The following is a 21692-nucleotide window of genomic DNA, read 5'->3' on the forward strand; positions in this document are numbered from 1 at the left end:
GTCACTAAAACTTGATTTGCAAAAAACACAATTTTAATTTTTTTTTATATGTTTTAGGGGACATAAAATGCCAACTTTTCAGAAATTTCCAGGTTGTGCAAAAAGTCTTTGACCGAGTTATGAATTTTCGAATTAATACTGATTTAAAAAAAAAAATCGAAATATTGGTCGCAAAGATATAAAATCAAACTTGCTATCAAAAAGTACCTCAGTGAAATTTTGATAAAGTGCACTGTTTTTAAGTTTTAGCCATTTTTAGGTAATTTTTTGAAAATAGCCGCAGTTTTCCATTTTTTAAATTAGTGCACATGTTTGCCCACTTTTAAAAACATATTTTGAAAGGCTGAGAAAATTCGCTATATTTTGCATTTTTGAACTTTGCTGATACGACCCTTAGTTGATGAGATATTGCCATGCAAACAACCCACCATCGATATCTCAGCAACTAATGGTCCGATAAAAAAAAATAATCATTCGGGAAATTTTCCGATTTCTTAGAAAAAAAATATTTTCAATTTTTTTAAATCAAGACTTATATTTCAAAAATGCGTAATATTGAATGTTTGGCCCTTTTGAAATGTTAGTCTTGTTTTCATGAAGATATTAAAATTAAGTGTGTGCTCACACCAATCTCTGACTTTTTTGTCGATTTACATATGTATGTAACCCCTTAAAGTTGCTTTGACAGATTAATTGGAAATTTTCTGAACTTTTCTGGAAACAAGTTTTTACCGTAAATCAAACTTTATGTGAATTCATCTAGCTTCCTTTACATTTTGGAAATTTCTGAAAAATAACGTTTGATTTCAAAAACGATTTTGCGTCATAAAATGATGTGAGTTTTTGTGATTTTTTTTCAAAGTTATTCATTTTTTTTTCCATTGCTTCAAATATTTTGCCCTTGCTGGGTGCTCACAAGGTTTTTTTAAGGGTGTACCTATTTTTCCTAAGCAATAAGGCCGTTGCAAATATTTTCCTTAAGTTAATGTCGCCCCCCCCCTCCCATTTAATATTGGTCTGATAAATCAAGGGTCATGAAAAATTTCTTTTTAAAAACTTATTTTTCTTTTGAAAACAATCAGAATTTTTATGCATTGATAAGCATGAGAGCATGGGCTCGTTTAAAAATATTTTGATTTTTTTATGAAATTCCCCGCAAAAAACATTTGTTTTTAGAATGCTTTTTAAACCACTTTTTTCATTCAAATGTTGGTTTTTTTTTGCTTGTAACTAAAATATATCAGCTTTTTTTTATAATTAGTAGAAGGCTGATCCTGGATTATTTTGATGAAATTTAATGTAGATTCGATTGACTGAGTCCATATTTGTTTGACCTCATCATCGTGCTCATGATAATATTTTATACAAGAATCACTTCTTATCTCAATGCTTTTTTTAGTTAACCCTCTACTGGCCAAATTTTTATTAGATTTTTTTATTTTTCTCGTGTTTAGGAGGTCATTTTGAGCAACTTATTTCTACGAAAAACATTATTTCTCTTGTTTTATGTTTTTCTTGATTCATTTTTAGTATTTTAATTTGCATTTATCTTGTTTAGTTTATATTTGTTTTTTTTTGTAGTATTTCTACACTACCAACTCCTATCATTACATTTTGCCTTTCTTTTCTTTATGTTTTTACAGCCACTTTTTGAATTTTTTGCTTGTTTTCACATTTTCTGTCATAGAATGGTACCATTACCATTAGTCTGGAAGACTACAAAAAATACTGCACACTTCCTTTTACTTAAAATATAGGAATTTTTTGTAAAAAACACAGCAAAAAAATATTTTTTTTTTAAACATTGAGATAATAAAACAAATTAAACTTCCGACCTTGATTTTTTTTAAATTTTAAGAGTTCTTCTTTCCAATGTTTCTTAAAAACTACAAAAAATAGCTTTTTGGCGATATTTTTTTTAGATCGAAGTCCGTATAGAGACGGGGTTGGGTTGTGCACAGTTTAAATTTTGAAGGTTGAAATTTTGGTTGGTTCAATATTACCTCTTTCTGAGTAATATTACTGAAAACATGTGTAAAAATGTGAACCTGATGAAAATTCATCAGAAACCGAAGAATATTCATCAATTCCTGATGTAATGTTACATTTTTATTGACACAAGATCTGTCACCATTCACCGAAAAAAATCAATTCTCGTAATCGTGAATTTAGTTCACGAATGTGAGAACCACGAAAGAATTTATTCATGAGTATGGTGCATTTCTCGGGTGAGTTTTCAAAAAGCCGTAAGAGCCACCGTGACCTCCGACACTAATTTTCGTTTTTCTTCAAATTGCAACAATATTTCATTTGTTTTTAGTTTTGGGCACTTGAAGGACGTGTAGATGAACGATCTCTAGCATTTTTGAAATTGGTTTATCGTAAGTATGTCGAATACCGATGCAAAAATGGTATGTTTACCAATGGCTCTTACGGCTTTTTGAAAACTCACCCGAGATTTGCACTATAAACGTGTATATATTCCTTCGTGGTTCTTGCATCCGTGAATTTAATTCACGATTTCGAGAATTGATTTTTTCCGTGTTCCTTGATGAACGAGGGTTAACGAGATATTTAATTTTTTAGGTTACAGTACAATAACAACCTAATTGATTTCATGGTATAATATTAAATGAAAATACATGCGATGACAACAAATTCAACATTTAGTTCTAAATGTCCCCACCAACTGTTGCTCGTTGCTTTCTGCTTCGCAAAAAAAATAAATAAATGAAAATCTGCGTTCTCGGAACCATTGCGACAGGATTTGTCCTTTCGCTCTGGGTCATGTACCTTTTTTTCGCCATTGCTAATCTGGCGTTGACGCTGTTGATTACATGCATATCTCACCCCTGGGTGGTTCTTCTTTGGATCTACTAATGTTGTTTGAAGAATTTTTTTTATAGATTTTGAGTAGGGTCGGCAGATTTCGTTAGAAACATTTTTTTTTCAAATTGTTTACTTATTCTTTGATAATATTCAAAATACATCATATGGGCCACCCTAACCCCTCCCTAATGCGTGTGATGGTGAACATTACGCCCGAGGACGTTCTCTCACTATCCGACTGTAACCGATAATGGAATGAAAATGATATTTGCGATGAAACGTGGAACGTGGTTGACACCGTATAAGCGAACACACGTCGGCGACGATGACGCCAGAGCCCGTTAAGGCAACATGATGTCAACATCAACCGGCTTGCGACACTCTGGAATTCACACGTGTGCACGAGACAGAGGTATTTGGACTCTGCCGTCGCTTGAGCTTTTGGATCTTTGTCCCTGAGGGGTGAACATTTGGTTGTAGTTGATGGAGGCGCATGGTATTTTGTGAGAAGAATCAAACCCAGCTTCATAGATTTATGTTCTTCTCAGAAAAAAATACAAAATAAAGAATCCTTCCTTTTTTACCGAGTCCTTGCTGCGTAACCCCTCTTCAGGGATCATTTTTCTCCAGAGCTCATTAACACTACACCACAGATACCTGTATCATCGTACCCATGATACAAGATAAGGGTAGAGATTTGGCTGGATGGAGTTTTCTGGCCCAGTCTATTCTATGTTTATCGCCTTCATAAAGTCATTCGACGACCCGTCGGTCAGCCTATAGCTGATTTCAGCCGTCAGACTGGCAAAAAGCCTTTCAGTATCAAATTCGGTTCGTTGTACCTTGTAGAGTATCTTCGGTTTCAGGTGAAGCTCTTTATAACGTTTTATTTTTCTAGAAAATCTTGTCAAACCGTGTAGTTTGATTGAATCTATCACAATTCAGGACGATTTATCAAACGCTATCGTGCAAACCAGACACGACAGAACGTCATCATTCCCGAGAGATTCCCGAGAGTTTCCTCAAGCAAAAAAGCCACCAACGCACAACATTTCCAGAGAAGGGGAAAAATCCCATGATTAATCGTTCTGCTTACGGGATCCAACAGTCGGAAATTCCACGTACTGAGCTTGCAATAATCACCGTTATTTATTTTATCCCCCCCCCCCACCATTCCTGGGAGGAACCTCAACCCAGGTTCCGGCCACGAACTTTGACCCAGTCTGTCATGCGTGGCTTATGGCGGTTGGGTGCAAACCCAAAAAAAGACCATTTCAGGAAGTGAATTTTAATATTGCTCTCGCTTTTTTGGCTGTCAGAACGTGCGGGACCGACCTTCTGTTTTCGGGGGTGGGAAAGAAGTCCTCAAACCAAACACGACTTTGATACATCGAGGGTCAGATGGGAAAATTATTATTTTTCCCTATGATGCTGTTCTACCAAAAGATCTGTTTTTCGTCCGTTTCCTTTGGAAGGACGAAAAGAGCTTTTCCAGATAAATCTGAGATGAAGGTCCCCCCCATCAGCAAATTCCTTATGGTTTTTACGAGATATGGCATGCGTGAGAATGGTCATCGCATCGTTGCTCATCAATCATTGCTGATTTTGGCAGGAAGCCCCGGCTTGTATCGATCGACACGAGAGCTGCTTTGTGTAATGTGTTAATTTGCGATGTTTATTTAAGGAGTTTGTTTGGGGCAGTGAATTTGATTGTTGGATGGAGAATAAAATCCCAGATTTGTCATTGTAGGTTGTTACAGTTTGGAATTAAAAATTATAAAATAGTGTACGCACAGTAGTACCAAAAATATACTGAATTTGATTTTTTTTCTTTGTAATTATTATTTCCAATAATGTTGTTGTTCCTTATTATTGGTTTTATAAAAGACAATTTACCGCTTCAGAGGAAATTTGTATTCAATTGTCAGTATTAAAACTCACACCTAACAGATTAAAACACAAAAAAATATATATGTCTCTATACAGCAATTCCATTTGAAAAGAGCCTAAACCGAAAAAAAAAGTTTTCCGATCGGGCTCAAAAATTTTCTTGGGTTCCTTGGCCAAAATAATTAGACCCGTATTTTTTTTGCCATTAGGGTGACCTACATCGTGCTAGGGTTGTTAAAAAAAATGGCAATTTTCGTCATTTTTCGCAAAAACCTCTTTTTTTCGAAAAATCATAATTCCGTGCCATTTCATCCGATTTTAGCTGTTTTAGACGCAAAAGAAATCTAGCTTATATTTCAAAAAGTCGTATGAAAACTTAAAATGGCGTTTTGACCGTGTCTGGACCAACGAGCCTGTGTCTGAAAATATTTTTATCGGATTTTTCGGAAAATTTCACATTATATATTTAAAAAAAATTGCGATGTCGAACCGTACGTTTCGGAGACATGATTTTTTGAAAATAAAAACTGAGTTTTTCGACGCGCCACGCGCAAAAACGGGAATCTGACGAAATCGGCAAATAATCAACTTTTTTTACAAATCATAAAAAATGGGTCAATATACAGCAATTCCCCACGAAAACAGCATGGAAAAAAACAAAAGTCCTCGGATCGGGCTCAAAATTTTTCTGGGGGTTCCCTGGCCGAAATAATTAGACCCGTATTTTTTTTGTTTGGCCATTAGGGTGACCTACGGCGTGTTAGGGTGGTCTGAAAAATTGTCATTTTCGTCGATTTTCGCAAAAAAACACTTCATTCAAAAAATCATAACTCCTCGCAATTTTAAACGATTTCAATTGTCTTATACGCAAATGAAAGGTGATAAGTTGGCCTTTCAAAGAAAAATAGTAAGAAGTTTCAAAAATCTAGCCAAACATATGAAAAGGGCGTATGAAACATTAAAATTCCGTTTTGACGGTGTCTGGACCAAAGAATTTTTTTTATTGGATTCCTCGGACATTTTTACATAACATTCTGAAAAATGGGAGGAGTTCATTAACAGGATTCCGAGAAATGATTTTTTGAAAATAAAATCCGTGTTTTTCGACGCGCCGTGCGCAAAAATCGGAAAATGACGAAATTGGCAAAAAATCTACTTTTTTCACTAAAACTGCGATAACTTTAATTTTTTTTTCAAAAATCATATCTCGGAATCCTGTTAATGAACTCCTCCCATTTTTTAGTATATTATGTCAAAATGTCCTGGGAATCCGATAAAAAAAATTCCAGACATAGGCTCTTTGGTCCAGACACCGTCAAAACGGCATTTTAAAGTTTCATACGCCCTTTTCATATGTTAGGCTAGATTTTTGAAACTTCTTACTATTTTTCTTTAAAATGCCAACTTATCACCTTTCATTTGCGTATAAGACAGTTGAAATCGTTTAGAATTGCGAGGAGTTATGATTTTTCGGAAAAAGTGTTTTTTGCTAAAATCGACGAAAATAGCAATTTTTCAGACCACCCTAACACAGCGTAGATCACCCTAATGGCCAAACAAAAAAAAGTGATTTTTGCTAAAATCGACGAAAATTGCCATTTTTCAGACCACCCTAACACAGCGTAGATCACCCTAATGGCCAAACAAAAAAATACGGGTCTAATTTTTTCAGAAAAATTTAAAGACCGATCCGAGCACTTTTGTTTTTTTCCATGTTGTTTTCGTGGGGAAGTGCTGTATATATCAATAAACGATAGAAAGGCAAAATAATTTCCACAAACTATCAAACTTTTGAAGTGGTTTGTAGAAACTGAAACATATCACAACATTACAAAAGAATAAAAAATGGCAGCCTTATTTTTTTTATTATTCTTGGTGTTAAACTGAAGTAAAAAAAAAAATCATAAGAGTGTTTGTAAGTGTCTCTATTTGATGTATTTTTTTAAGAAACGCAAATTTAATAAATGTTTGAACTGGCTTAAAAGTAAGACACCAAAAAATTAGGCCTCTGCCAAAAATTAAAAAGTATTTCCTCTGTTTCCAATTTGAATACGTTATTCAAACTGGAAACAGAGGGAGTACTTTTTAATTTTTTGGGTTTTATTTTCAACAGTTTCTTTTTGAACAAGTTTTCTGAAAAATCAAAATCATTACCTAAATATGTTAGAATGCAAGAAAAAAATGCCTAAAATGCAACGTTTGATTTATTTAAGAACTAAGGCAAACAAGAGCTAAATTTTCAAAAATCTGAAATCTTCGAAAAATATATTTATTCAATAGCATGTACTGTAGAAAAATCATTTTTTTTGAAAACTTGAGTCAAACAGCCACTTATGTTGTTAAATGTTCTATTGTAGAAAGTTACCTAGTATTTGAACAAACGATTTTTAAATTAATATTTCCAGGATTTTTTTCAAAAGGTCCTATAAACATATGAAAAACAATAGTTTGTAGGACCTTTTTTTAAAAAAATCTCTAGGTTTGTACATGAAAACCTACACAGGCATTTTTGCTTCAATATTTTTCATTTCATATGTTAAAAACAGCACCATATAGATAACATTCGAAGAAAGTTTGCAATAACAATTAAATTAATTGGCCAAATGGCCTAACTGCCGATTATTTTGATCGTTTTGATAATACACCTTAATAATATTTACGAATAGTAAACATTATCTTTGAAGTAGCAAGAGTTATGCTTGGTAAATATATAAAATTAAAATAGTTGTCAACTCCAAGAAATAGTCCAAAAACTAACATTACACCCACATTGAGTAAATCTAGAGTTTTTTTTAAAGGTAAGCTATAAGCTTTTGTGTTTTATATGTTTATAGGAACTAAAAAAAAACTCTAGTAATATATATCTATAGATTTTTTTCCCTTCTAAATGTCACCCTCGTTAACCTAGTTCGGCCTATCCAGCTGTTCATAATTTGCTTATCTCTTCAACCACAAGACAACAGGAAGCCATCGTGCTACAATGCACCATATGCTCCTCGTTACAATAGCTATCACACCCAGCCAAACATTTCAAAAGGATGTGTGCAGTTTCGGCTTCTAATATCCAGAATTAATAAACATCAAAATTGCTCAACTTCATCCTTCAAAGTAGCAATGTTTGCCGAAATTCGCTCACCAAATACTCCAACACTTGTCATTGTGACACACGTGACAAAGTGACTCTCAAAAAAAAAAAAAAAAAAACGCCACATGAGCACTGTTTGTTTATCCTGGTGCGAAGTTGTCTCTTTCTTTTTTGTCTCATCGTGTGTTGTAACATGACACTTCACACACTCACACAGTATGATACGATTAACTTTATGCTTTTGCGCGCGGCCCTCCTCCGTGGCAGCCAGGGTCGATTTTTCTTTCCGCCGGAACAGTTCCGTAAATTATGAGCGTCATTTGGATATCATTATTTCACACGGTGGCACCTTCGGTAGTGACGACGGCTACAGCTACAATCTAGGCGCGAACAGTTGCGCAGCACTTTGTTAGGGGGTGGGGGTCGTTCTTTTGAAGTTTGTCTGAAAAAAATATTGTAAATTAAGCAGTTTGTTGGACAAAATAAATCTATGTCGAATTTTAGAATTTTAACAAAGTTTCAATTTATTCTCACAAACGTAGTTTGTGAATGACCCCCCTCGTGATGTCGGCAGTGGCTGATGACGTGATCAATATTTTTTCCATCCGCTCGAGAGAACATATTGGATCCGATTATTATATGTGTATTGTGATGTGAGGGAAATGATATATTATTACATTTCACGTATGTCACTCTCGTTGATGGTTGCCTGTTACAATTCATGTTAGGGTGTTATTTGATTGTATTTTTTCGATGTTCAAAACCATTTTGTTAATAACTTGAGTAGGTTAGGATGCAAGTAATATAAAAAATGTATGTGGAAAATATCTTGAAAATCCTGACACAATGTTTTTAGGGCTACAAATCTTCCGAACATTTTCAAAAGTTGTATCATTTGATATTAGTTAGGGAGCGTTCTTTTATTACGTAACGCAGTAGGGGGGTAGGGGGGGTCGGAGGCCGTGTTACGCTCCATACAAAATTTTTAAAATTTGTATGGAAATTTTGTTACGAGGGGGGAGGAGGGGGTCTAAAAGTCCGATTTTTCGCGTTACGTAATAAAAGAATGCTCCCAAGTTAAAGCACTGATTTGAATTTTTGAATCCATTTTAATTAAAGCGTAAAGATTAGAGGTGAAAAAGACAAGGGAAATCTCTTCCGATCTTTCAAAATGAATTCAATCAGTAAACGACGTTTCAGGGCATTTTTTGCTGAGCTTTGTCATCAAAGGCAAACTTTATCATTTAATGTTCATTTCAAATGTTTTTTTAAACTCATAATTCCGTTAAAATAATGATTTTTTGCAGGATACACATTTTTGTTATGAACATCGAAAATGCAAACAGGTTGTTTTAATAGTTAGATCAATTATGAGCAGTTCTCTATAATTTCTCAATTAACAGTTTTTAAATTTTAAATATCATCCAATTTCCGAATCAAAAACCAAATTATTCGCTCTACAGCTTTGCCTTGGCGTTCTCGATTGCGAGATTCCTACTCGAAACTAGGTATCCGAAGGCTTGATTGTTGAGGCAATTGCAAATCCTTTTTACACCTTAGCTTCCATCCACCCCGGGATTCGAACTGACGACCTTTGGATTGTGAGTCCAACTGCCTACCAGCGACTCCACCGAGGCAGGACGACCCAGGGAGACGACTTCTACACCTGGACTGAGCTAACGACCTAATCTTTTTAGGTTAGTCCGGGGCCAACATTAACTTCCCGTCCGACGGAAGGCGTGATCAGACAAATCTCGTCTCAAAATTTGCCACCGGGAGCTTCTGGGATCGAACCCAGGCCGACTGGGTGAGAGGCAATCACGCTTACGGTCCCGGCTAACGCATCCAACTTCTGGTAGCTATGAATAAAAATTACTGGAATTGAGTTATTTTAAGCGTTCTTCTATTTTACTCTTAAATTTCAATCGATGATATCTTGAAAACTATTGATATTGATTGATATTGGTTTTGCAATGTCAAAAAGTGAAAATCGCGTGAAATTTTCTGGACCCATTGAAAAAAATAATTTCAGATTTTTTAAATCACGATTTACATTTTAAATGGCCAAATAGTTCAATTTTTTTATTTTTTTTGAAGGAATTTTTGATACTTTCTAAAAAAATACAATTTTAATAAAAAAAATATAAAAGATTGTTTGCAGTTTCACATAAGATTTTTTCTTTAGACTAGCAATTTTTTGCAATGTTTAATTTTTATTTTATTTTGAGGAACTTTGCAAGACACTTCCTGTGCTAAAACTCTGGTGGGTGAGATTGGGTCAAAGTGATTTTTTACGGATTTTACCATTTCTCAGGTTCTTCTCAATAAAACTAAATTCCGCTAAAAGGGTTGTGTAGGGGACACCTTAAGATGACTTCGCTGAAAAAAACTAGTTTCTAGATCAAATCCTGTTATTTTGGCAGCTGTCTAAAGTTAGGGTTTGTTTTTGGCCAAAAATGACTTCTCGAAAAATCATTTTTCTAATATTTTTGTTAGAGTTGCTCGAAAACTACGCAAATGTTTGAAAATCTCCACATCAAACATTGTAGCGTGTCAATACGATTCCCTCAAACGAGAAACACTGTTGGATGACTTGTTTTTACAATATTGTTGTATTTGAGCATCATTTTAGTTTCATTTGACCCAATGTCACCCCCTCTAAGGGGTGAGATTGGGTCAATTTTCAAACTATTGGCATTTAGGGTAGTGTTCATCAAAATCCGCTATATTTTGGGAAAATGCTAGTAAACTATCTAAGAACAAATCTACGTTGAAAGATTTTTGATGTTATTTAAATTGTTTTTGTTATTAAGAAATTACGAGAGGTGTATTGTTTTTTGACCCATAGTCACCCCCACTGACGGTAATTGTAATTTTTTCCAATATTTGAACCTGAAAATGCCTATTATTTTAAAACGGTGAACAATTTTACACAAATTGTTTATTTAGTAATACATATATTTTGTATGACAATATCTGAAGTTTTCTTTGGGAAACGTTCAAAAAACCAAATTTTATTTTTTTGCTTTCTGGGTATTTATGAATACCCCTGACTCAAGGATGATTTATAAACATACCCAAAACCAAAACAAAAAAAAGGAAAATTTGTTTAATTGAACCTTTCAAAAAAACTCCATATATTTTCATCAAAATTTATTATATTTTCAATAGAACCATGTCTCTGGAACCTAATTTTGCTCCATCCTTAACTATAAATAAAAGATGTGATTTTTATTCCTCAAAAAGGTATTTTAAAGAGTATATATTCATAAGTATAAGCACAACATTTATTTTAAGTGATAGAAATAGCTCTGATCAAATTCAAGGGGGGTAAAAAATAAAAAAAATAAATCAAAATTTAAAAGGGAACATACATGTAGAAAATCACAAAATATCATGTTGCAGAAAATTTATTAAATCCACTTGAAGATAATTTTCAATCACTCCTAAAAGTTTCGTGAAGATATTTCATGATATAACTGAGTTAGAGACGATTTAAGCTCAGAATTTTGCCATGCGCAAAGCAAACTGTCTAACTTTCTGAGCGTTTTTTCTCTTAACACCAAGTTGATTTACGGGTGCCACGATATCTCGAGATAGAACGGACCAAATTGGCTGAAATTTTGGGTGATGACTCCCAAGACATATCTCGTGTGCATGACAAAGCTCATTTTTGAAATTTTGAATTTTCAAAAAAAAAAATCAAAAATCAAATACTGGCGCATTTTATGAAAAACAGAAAAATATGTTTGTCTTGTTTATATTTTTTGTTTTTGAAAATCGGCCTTCATCATGCACACGGTGCCGGTTTAACGAGTCTTCACCAGAATTTAGAGCCTATTTGGTCAAAGCAGTGTTAAAATATCATGGCACCTATTTTTTTGAAACTGCTAACTTCAAATAGCTATACGGCAATTATACAACCAAATGTCTTCAAATTTGTTTTGTTAATAGATGAAAATGTATACTTTAATGCCCTGAAAACAGATTTTGAAAAAAAAATTAGGTGTGTGCTCAAACCAACAACATCTGCAATTTTTGCCGATTTACATGTATGTAACCCCTTAAGCCCAAATTTCATAATTTTAATGGAAAAAGTATTATAATAAAGCTTCATACAGGTTACATTATTACAGGTATGCTTTCTATAACTTTTTATAAGCTTTTTATAACTTTATAAAATTTATGACATAATGACATTTCATGACATTTCCGATCTGTGGGCCAAATATTTTAAAATTCAAACTTCACTTTTTTGTTGGATTAAAAATACAAAAATGTACGTTAAATAATGTATTCAAAATTTATAGTTAACATCAATTGTACATGTTTTTCAATAAAAAATAAAATTTCGGTATTTTTTTCCTATTTTTCTGCAGAATATTTGAAGGAGGGAGGAAAAAAAATGGAATGGCCTTATAAACAAATAAGGCACAAACGATTCACGATTTGTGAAAACGTATAAATTACTTATAAAAGAAAGTTTGTGCATTTGTTTTTTTTTTATCTAAAATCTCTCGAAAAATATTTGAAAACATGACAATCAATTTCACCTGTTTATGATTATTAACAATGTTTTATTGTAATATGCAATTTGAGGTTTTATAAATAAAAAAAAACTGTACATCAGGTTTAGGATCCAAACATACCGAAAATCAACCTAAAGACTTTTTTTTAAGGAATTTGATAAATCTTAGAGTTTCTGATCATCTGGATAACTCAGGGAATATGACTGAATTCACGAAATTTTAGCAAGGATTTTGCTGCATCTTTTTTTTTAATTTCATTCAGTGCCTTTAGTAATGTATTCATCATTAAAGCTCTGAAGACATAGCACTGTCATTGAACCAGCTTTCCCCAACAACAACAAAAAAGAAATTATGTTTACGTAGAGAAGTATCGCTTTTGGCGCAACAATAACAACACTGATACCAGCCGGCCGGCTGCGCGTGGGTTGGCCCGTATAGTAGCAAAGGTCAATTAGGATTTGGGCTGGGCTCGATTGGGTCGTGTTACAAAATCACGTTGTTTTGCCGGCGAGTAGGATGGCAAATCGGATGGTCTTTTCTTTGGTAAGGTTTCAGACACAGGCAAAATTATATTTATTTCTTGCTTTTTTTCATGACGGTTGAAGTCTTGAAAATTGTTCGCATTATATGTCTCTTTGTCTGTGGTTTCACCTCGGGGGTGCCACAAGGGACCAGTCATATTTCATCATGAGGTGCTGTGTCTTTTGGTTTTGTATCAATGTTAACCTTTCGAACTCAGTCGTCTGTGACCGAAATAATAGACATTTGCAATTTATGAGATTACGGGTGATTGACTTTGTGTTGCAAGAAAAACGAATGGTTTATTATAATTTTTTTTGTTTCTTTTGTCAAATGATCGTTTCTCTCTGAAAAATTCAGCTTGAAATTACAATTTAATTAACCAGCTGCCAACATCCTTTTTTCTAACAAATTTCCCATTAGGGTCATTCCATCTCAACTGTGCACGAAAAAGTGCAAATTTGAAAATTACCCTCTCCGATCCTGCTCAAATTTGGCAGAGCTGTTGATACTATCAAAACATGCAAGAATCCCGAATTTCATCCAAATCGGACCACCCCCTCCATTTTTGTACCTCCCCAAAAAATCGACTTTTTGGCGATTTTTGACCAAACCTCCTAGTTTCAAACGACGATAACTCAGGAACCACAAATCTTAGAGGGTCGGTCTTAGACTCAATTTTGAAGGAAATTGGACGTAGAATCCATTTCCGTGATCAAAACGTTGATTAAATTATTTTTTCTACCTGTATTGCGCAATTGAAAACTTTAAACGGCCGTATCTCAAAACACCTCAACTTATTTTTTTGATTTGACTTCACCATCGGGTTCCCGGCCAATTTTACATAAGAATCACTAATCGACAGAAATGAATATGTTTCGTTCCAGAGATACCGAATTTTAAAGTTTTGTGTTTTCGAGATTACCTACATCAGCTTCATTCGCCGCATCTGCTAAAAGCACACAGGCGGGCTGATCAATAACTGCTACCTGGTGTTCTGGGAGATGATTAATTTAATTTTTATTTTTATAATTAAACGCAAATATTTATTCAAATGGCTATTGGGGAAAATTCTCGTATGTTTGGCAGCTTAAGTCCTCGCTCCTAGTTTCGTCCAATTTGCTCATTTTCACTATTTGCAAAACTTTTGATAGAAACTTACTTGTTCACTTCTTATTGAGCTATTTATCACTCGATTTCAGTTGAAAACGCTTTTAATCAGCTGTAATTGAATGCCAAAGCGCTGATTTGGAAACATTAGAGGAACGCTGGAATTAGGTGCTGTACCCCTACCCTATCTATTTTTGTGAAAGGAATATTTATTGGGCTATTTTGCATGAACCGTTTTTTTACGTGTTGCTAACCGTTTTAGAGTTCCTCCGAGGCCATGACTAGGGCCTTTGTCATGGGTTGTAGCAAAATAGTGCCATTCAGCGAAAACCCCAAAATATGCTTTATGGTTTAATAGATTGATCATATTAAATCAATTTTTATATTGCGAGCCAGCTCCATTTGAATAAAAGATTTTGGTCAAGGTACATTTAATTTAAAAAAAATCCTTATACGTGAGGACAGCAGCCGTATTATGTTCCAAGAATCCAAGAATGATAGAAGAAGAAAAAACACTGTTGTTCGGACGGTGTCGAAATCATCGCAACTAAATTTGGGGAATTAGCCGCTTTGCAGCAGATAAAACTATGTGATTTTCTTAAAATTTTCCGTTTTATACATCCCACAAATACTTTTCCTACTCCTTGTGATCGTCCTTCACTAGAGTACAACGTATCAACAAATTTTATTAATTTTAATTCATATTTTTTACTCAATAATGTATCGTGCACTTATTGTTCAGTGTTTCTAACAAGATTAATTGCATTTTCCTGCTCGCTCCATCGGAATCCAATTCTGCCCTTTACTGTGTGTCGTTATTGTTCTGTCCTGTGGGTTAGCACAGAAATTCACTTCATTCATTTTTGGAGCAGATAAACATTAAACTCCAGTTTCCTACAGTGTTATACAGTTAATTTTTGCCCAATTTGATAAAGATTATTTATGATGAAATATTATTTCAATAAATGGCCAGGTAGCAGTTATTGATCAGCCCGCCTGTGTGCTTCTAGCAGATGCGACGAATGAAGCTGATGTAGGTAATCTCGAAAACACAAAACTTTAAAATTCGATATCTCTGGAACGAAACATATTCATTTCTGTCGATAAGTGATTCTTATGTAGAATTGGCCGGGGAACACGATGGTGAAGTCAAATAAAAAAAAATAAGTTGGGGTGTTTTGAGATACGGCCGTTTAATGTTTTCAATTGCGCAATACAGGTAGAAAAAATAAATTAATCAACATTTTGATCACGGAAATGAATTCTACGTCCAATTTCCTTCAAAATTGAGTCTAAGACCGACCCTCTAAGATTTGGGGTTCCTGAGTTATCGTCGTTTGAAACTAGGAGGTTTGGTCAAAAATCGCCAAAAAGTCGATTTTTTGGGGAGGTACAAAAATGGAGGGGGTGGTCCGATTTGGATGAAATTCGGGATTCTTGCATGTTTTGATAGTATCAACGGCCCTGCCAAATTTGAGCAGGATCGGAGAGGGTAATTTTCAAATGCTGTTCCGCTTCAGATGGAATGACCCATTAGTGAATTAACCACACAATGGCACAAATTCCACCGGATAACCACAACCATGGAATGCATCTGCCGGGCGCCCACGTGGCCCACCCACCACGTGGAGGTGGCGCGCATAAGTGGCAAATAATTGTTGCTTGTGTGGGCTTTTTTAACGGAATGCAATTGCATTTTGTTCCGGGAAAATATTGATTCATCAAATGAGGTGTCCCCCCGTCCCGCACCATCGGCTTTTCTTCCCACTTTCCACCACGAAAATGAAAATAAATTAAAAACGCATCGAATTTCCCGACTGTTGGAATGTGGGTGGGCTGCTCGTCCCCGATACCGGGGGATAAAACCATGAATACGGAATGGCGTGCAATTTTCTATAACTACGGAAAATTGCAGAATTGTTAATATGATTGAAACAAAAGCTTGCAAACTAATCGCCGCTTTATGCCTGATTGCTTGCAGCGAGTCGGCTAATTGAATCTGTTTTCAGTCACTGTAAAAAAATAAATTAAATTTTTCTAATGATAATCTAATTTTTTTGGGAAAATGTAAAAATAAAAATTGAAATGAGTTATTTTTAATTTGAAAAATATATTTTTTTGTTTCAATCTTTTAAGAGTGCATTTTAAACCCAGAAATGACAAAACAATCCTTTCTGGTACGCAATGCGGCTCGCCGTTATGCATATTTCAATATCAATTACCGAATGTATTTTATTGTTTTGAATCAAACCAATTTCACAAAGGGGGCTTCCCAGTATGACATTGAAACGAAAAGCGCGACATTGTGCCTCGATTAGCCATAACTCGTTCATATGAGGGGGGATCACATTGCGTAGGCCAATCGAATCATAATTGAACAATTTTATTATAATTAATCCAATGCAAATCTCTGCTCGTAGCGCAACAACAACAAAAAAAATCCTCAAACGTGCATCACCAGTACGTGACACTGCTAGATTGTATAAACATACAAACATGCTCTGTTCTGAGGTAGATCCCGCTCCCGTGTATAAATAAGCCTTTTGCGGACAATTTCCCACGCAAAATCGCCGTGAATAGAAGCTTACAATTTGTCACGCGCTGGCGCTGATGTTGATTGCATCCGGCTCCAGGAAACCGGAAGCTCTTCGTGCAATCATGATCTCCTCCGAGCAGAGAAATGCCACTGCCCCTGGCAGCAGGAGTTCTAGGGGTCCCTGCGTGCTCCGTTCAGGACAATCGCAACGGAATGCAGATAATAATGTGTTGCATACATTATGTGCTGGAGGTTCTGGTGAAATTGTATCGTTGAACTGTAGGGGAAAGTGTTTCAACAGATTTTCATGCAAGAAAGTTTGAGTTTTCATCTTAACTGTTCTCATCTGTATCAATCAAGATCTTCTCTTCTTTTTTCTTGCTCATCCTGTTTAGTTTTATTCTTGCAACAATTATTTGAAAAAACAAGCTGAATTTTTGAATTCTCTTTTTGGTTTTTTATGGGACTTTTCCTATGACTAATAAATCCATTTTACCATGGATAATTCTCTTCAACTCACACAGCAGTTTCCCCGACACCTCTTCGATTTGCGTGAAACTTTGTCTTAAGGAGTAACTTTTGTACTTGATCACGAATCCGATGTCCGTTTTTTGATATCTCAGGACGGAGTGGCGGTACGACCCCTTCCATTTTTGAACATACGAAAAAGAGCAATAATCAATAATTTGCAGCCTGAAACGGTGATGAGATAGAAATTTGGTGTCAAAGGGACTTTTATGTAAAATTGGATGCCCGATTTGATGGCGTACTCAAAATTCCAAAAAAAAAACGTGTTTTTCTTCGGACATGAACATTGGAACCTGGGTGATGAATAGAGAGAATGCGTCACGTGATTTTCGAATAATCCCACTTTGTTTACATCTACAAAGTAGGAGGCTGTTCAAGCACAAGCATGACTTTTTTCTTACTGGCAAATGAGCTGTTTTATAACCAGTAGTATTTGTTCTTTTTTGTCTTGTTTTTGACATTTTTTGCTGGTAAATTGTGTGTGTTTTTAAGTTTTTGATCGGTTAGAAGAGGTTTTTCTTTTTTACGGGTGACGAAGATAAATTTTCTGGCTGATTTTGGAATCATGCAGCTTTTCCTGGTCCAGCGAAAAAACATCTCTAATTCTAGCGAAGCTGATCCAACAAACAGAGCAAATTTTCACTTAACCAGTAGGTTTTTAAACGAAATAAACAATGAATTCTCGGATATGTTTTCAAAAAGCCGTAAGAGCCGTTGGTAAACAAAGTCCTTTTTACATCGGTATTCGACCTACTTATGATAAATTAATATCAAAAACACTCGAGATTGTTCATTTACACGAGATTGTTTTGAAAACTCACCCGAGAATTGTGGTTTTAGTAGAATGCATTACTATTGAATTCATAGTAAACAATGAAGACAGCTTCTGGATGGATACAACCGCATCGACTCCGTTAACAACTTCCATTCATAATTATAAAAAATGACGATCTCGCCTTCAACTTTCTTAAGATTTTTTGACTTCACCTCCAGGTTCCAAAAATCACACATTTTTTATTCTTGCAAAAAAAAAACAATTTTTAATGATCGATAACAATACTCTCTACTTTTGACGAACAATAAATTAGTTCCACTTTGACAGTTCAGAATTGAGGCCGTTTTGCGAACCACTATTCAGCACCTAGATTGGAACATGTCATTTTAAGGGAAATTTATTGTACTTTTCGAATCTACAATAACACAGAAGGGACATTTGTTTCATTCAGAACAAAATTTTTCATTTTAAAATTTCGTGTTTTTTTAAAACTTTCAGGGTTATTTTTTAGAGTGTAATAATTTTGTACAAGTTATAGAGCAGACAATTACAAAAAAAAGATACATAAACATAAGGAACTTGCTAATACACATCATGAGTTATCGCGATTTTACGAAAAAAATATTTTGAAAAAGTTACTTTTTTTGTTTCTCTTTGTTTCGTCGTTCATGTCGTGAACGGCCATGATCAACCCTGGAGACACTAAATCGATAAGAAAATTCCTTTTCTAGATAATGATTTCGGTAATTTACATATCATTTCTTAAAACTGTCAAAAATTGCATGGTGACTGCAATGCTCGAACCAATGATGCAATACTGCTGTTTTGGTCATAGGGATGGCCCTCAAACAGGCTTTAACCTGCATCTTTCTGAAGGACTTTTCGATGACCACCAAAAGTTTATCTCGCAATCTACTCCTTATACGACCAAATTTAAGGAAAGCATCTGAGCGTACCTTCAAAAATCATTTTTTTGAACGTAGAAATGCAGGGTAAAGTTTTAGAGAAAAGTGATGTTTGAAGCACTTAGAGCTTTAAAAAACTAACATTTTTATTTTTTGACAAGTCAAAGTTATAGCAATTTTAAATTAAAAATATGCAATTTTAAAACTTAAATATCTCGAAGCGCAGGCCAAATTTTAAACATGACATCACATTCGAAAGGAGAGATACAAACGCTAAAAAAGTCAAAGGGGTATTTTTCTCTTGACTCGAGGTATTTTTCTTTTTCATGGGAAAAGTGTATAGGATCACCCTAACGAAATTGAAAAATTGTCCAACTATATGTTTTTTCATGTAATTTTGCCCGCATGAATCTGAATCTGCTCTTAGAATTGACTCAAATTGTCAAAATGTAAATTTTAGTAATGCTAGGTTTGATGCCATTGATTATTTTAAGTTTTTATCTCCCCCTTTTAGAAATCCGGTAAAAATAAGCATAATTAACAAATTTCTGCTGAAAATTTTGGTTTTCAAAATTTGTAATCTTGTAAATTAGTAAAAATACCAAGTTTAATGTTTATTTTTGTATTTTGTTTTACAAAAAGGCTCTTTTAGATTAGAGCAATTCTCTACGAAATCGGTCTTTTTTCTTAAATTTTAATTTTTGTATTTTTTAATCCGACTGAAACTTTTTTGGTGCCTTTGGCCAAAGAAGCCATTTTGCATCATTAGTTTGTCGATATAATTTTCCATACAAATTTGGCAGCTGGCCATACAAAAATGATGTTAAAAAAAAATCAAACCATCCACATTAACGACCCCCGGGTCTTTTTTGTCTCTATTGCAAGTTTCTGCTCGAACCTAGGAGTCCGAAGGCTTGAATGGGGAGAGCACCCAAACCTCTTTTACTCCAAGGAACCTTCCACCCCAGTATTTGAACTGACGACCTTTGGATTGCGAGTCCAACCGCCGCCAGCGATTCCACCGGAGTAGGCTTGGTTTGGTGTGTTGTTTGTACTTATGGCATGGAGACGACTCCTACACCTGGAATGACTTAACGGCCTAACAATTAAGGCCGGGACCGACATTTTACTTCCTCATCCGATGGAAGGTTGCAGCAGATGGGAATCGAACCCAGAATCATCCGCTTACAAAGCGGACAGCGTAACTATTCGGCCACGCACTGCCACAAAAATGATGTATGAAAATTCAAAAATCTGTATCTTTTGAAGGAAGTTTTTGATCGATTTGGTGATACATGGTAAAAAAATGTTGGTGATTTTTTATTAAATTTTCTGTCACTAAAACTTGATTTGCAAAAAAAATATTTATAATTATTTTTATTTTTTGATATGTTTTAAAGGACATCAAATGCCAACTTTTCAGAACTTTCCAGGCTGTGCAAAAAATCTTTGACCGAGTTATAATTTTTTTAATCAATACAGATTTTTTCTAAATATCGAAAAATTGGTCGAGATTGGTGCGCTGAAAGTGGGGACGCGAAGTCGTGATTATTCAGGTTAATTTTTTGTGTGCTTTTGTGTCGCTGCTCGTGAGTATCAGGCAAGCAGTAGTGATGGGAAGATGGATTTTTGTGGTGTTCTCTTTGTGCTGTGTTCGTGTTCATGTTCAAGCCATGCATGCAGTGGGGGGGTCATTGTGCTAATGAATATTATTGCGCGTCAGTATCGTGTGAGCAGCAGTACCAGGATGATGGTTTTATTGTCGTGTTCGTTTTGTAATGTATTTGTGTTAAAATCTAGCTTGGTTCTTTGTGGTGATGGAATTGTTTTTGGTGGTGGTGGTGATGGTGTTAAATAATAAGAACATTCAATTTACTAACATTGAGTCCAAAACCTCTCTACAAACATCTATACCACTAGGTGACGTAGAGATCTCTGCGCATTCTAGATAGATGTTTACTAACATGCCTTCCAATCCCCGAGGTTAGCAAGGTACCGGCCAGGAGCCCCTTATCTTACTGGATAGTATTACACGCTCATCTAAAGATGAAAACATGGTATCTCCCGTGTTGGAATATTGTTACCGGATGAGAGTCTAGTACTATTATACGTTTAATTACAGTTAAACAGCAAGATAAGCGTTGTGCAGCCATCCGGAATTGTGCGACCTTTATTGCTAATGCTAATGCTAATGCTAATGCTAATATTGAAAAATTGGTCGAAAAAATTTTTCGATGCAAAATCAAATTTGCAATCAAAAAGTACTAAGGTGAAATTTTGATAAAGTGCACCGTTTTCAAGTTAAATCCATTTTAGGTGACTTTTTTTGCAAATAGTCGCAGTTTTTTTTTTAAATAGTGCCCATGTTTGCCAACTTTTGAATAAAATATTTATGAAAAGCTGAGAAAACTCTCTATATTTTGCATTTTTGAAATTTGTTGATACGATCCTTAGTTGCTGAGACATTGCCATGCAAAGATTTAAAAAGCAGGAAAATTTATGTTTTCTAAGTCCCACCCAAACAACACACCATTTTCTAATGTCGATATCTCAGCAAATAATGGTGCGATTTTCAATGTTAAAATATGAAACATTCGTGAAATTTTTCGATCGTTTCGAAAAAAATATTTTCAAAATTCTAACCAAGACTAACATTCAAAAAGGGCGTAATATTCAATGTTTGGCCCTTTTGAAATGTTTTTTTTTCAAAAGTGGACAAACATGTGCACTAATTTAAAAAAAGAAAAACTTCGATTATTTTCAAAAAAGTCACCTAAAAATGAATTTAACTTGAAAACGGTGCAATTTATCCAAATTTCACTTAAATACTTTTTGATTGCAAATTTAATTTTACATCGAAAAATGAATTTGAAAAATTTTTGCGACCAATTTTTCGATTTTTTGAAAAAAATAAGTATTGATTCAAAAATTCATAACTCGCTCAAAGATTTTTTGCACAACCTGGAAATTTCTGAAAAGTTGGCAT

The 21692-nt window shown here is 34.7% G+C and overlaps 1 long non-coding RNA gene across 2 annotated transcripts in view; it reads left to right on the forward strand.

Moving 5' to 3' along the window:
• Positions 1-21692, forward strand: part of LOC119768061 — an 81133-nt gene that overhangs the window by 13871 nt on the left and 45570 nt on the right. Inside the window, exon 3 of one of the 2 annotated variants that reach the window (XR_005277884.1) lies at positions 11310-11322. The exons of the other annotated variant lie outside the window; for it this stretch is intronic. This is a non-coding gene — a long non-coding RNA (uncharacterized LOC119768061). Of the gene's footprint in view, positions 1-11309; positions 11323-21692 lie in introns of those variants that run through there. 2 annotated transcript variants of the gene reach the window in all.

The sequence above is a fragment of the Culex quinquefasciatus genome, chromosome 2, assembly GCF_015732765.1.
Source record: "Culex quinquefasciatus strain JHB chromosome 2, VPISU_Cqui_1.0_pri_paternal, whole genome shotgun sequence".
NCBI lineage: Eukaryota > Metazoa > Arthropoda > Insecta > Diptera > Culicidae > Culex > Culex quinquefasciatus.